Genomic DNA, 1,314 nt, shown 5'->3' with positions numbered 1-1,314 from the left:
CCTCCCTGACCTTCTCAAAGCTGTGCTTCAGGATGCATGTGAGAGCTGATCAGTGCCCTCACCAAAAGAAATTCAGGTGTGGGGATATTCCATATTTTCAGCTGTTTGCAGAATAATTCTTTACAGCCAGTCTGGTTACAAGTTCTGTACATGTCGAGTTATGTCTGGGGTAGGGAAAGGCAAATACAGCCAGGGTTGTTCAGCTTTCAAGAGGGGTCACACTTAAAGGCACTGCGTGCTGTTGCTGGACTTATCCCTTGACTATGTAGAAATGAGTTTTGAAGAGTAGAGTAAATTTTGCAATAGAGGGTACTTCTAAACCCATAGCCTGCAAATCAGTTGTTTTTGAGCTGCTCACAGGGAGCTCCGGAGCTGTGGGGCTGAGGAGGCATCGTGCTGCTGGGTCCCCCCTGCCAGCCCACACAGCACAGGCACTGCTCTGCTCTGTATGTCCTGCTGCGTGCTGCACGCTGGACTGTGTTACGCAGCTTCTCTTTCGGAACGTGTGATGCATCACAGTTCTTAAGAAGGAAACATCTGCACTCCAGTATCTCCTGTACTCAGTACACTCAAATTCCTGCAGAACAGAACTGCGCAGTCAGAGCTTACCATTCCCAAGGTGGGAGGGAGGCTGAAGGATGAGCTCTTCCTGCTTAAAACCACGAAGTGAGCATTTTTTCTTGTTGTTGCACAAGCCTGTCACTCTTCTGTCCCACAGGTGGGTTGGGGAAATGTTGGAATTCTTACTTCATTGAACTAGAAATGGCAGGTGTTGCACTTCCTACCAGGAGGGGAGTGCTGGTAACACTTGCTTTCGTTTGTGTAGGCAGCTTGAGATACAGGGGTGGCACCTCATAGCAAGAGCTGATTCCCTGCTCTGAGTCAAAATGCAATGTCACGAAGACTTAGGAATCCCTTACAGCAAAATGGTTTTACCTGCTGAAGTACCCGTTTGTACTAAGGCTTCATATCTGTCTTCATATCTGTGTCTGAAGTTATGGCTCTGAAGGATGTCTGGATGCCAGTAACTTGAGCTGGCAGTGCCTAGAAGTATGGGCAGGATTATAGGTTTGGGTGTCAACTGTTTGCTGAAAAAAAAAGCAGAACTGTGGGTGGGCTTGGATGCAGCTGGTGTGCAGCTTTCCTTGTGCAAGTGCTCTTTGGGGAAGTCCATGGGGAACCTTTCCTTCGTGGCTTCAGTAATCTGCTTCGATCCTCTGATATGACAAAAAGTTTTCAGTCACCAGCAGGGTTCTCAAAATCTATTTGAGTTTCTTGCTAGGTTGATGTTGGATTTGTTCTGTGATAACATGC

Source organism: Meleagris gallopavo, chromosome 12 (assembly GCF_000146605.3).
Source record: "Meleagris gallopavo isolate NT-WF06-2002-E0010 breed Aviagen turkey brand Nicholas breeding stock chromosome 12, Turkey_5.1, whole genome shotgun sequence".
NCBI lineage: Eukaryota > Metazoa > Chordata > Aves > Galliformes > Phasianidae > Meleagris > Meleagris gallopavo.
Note: the sequence above shows the minus strand (reverse complement) of the source record.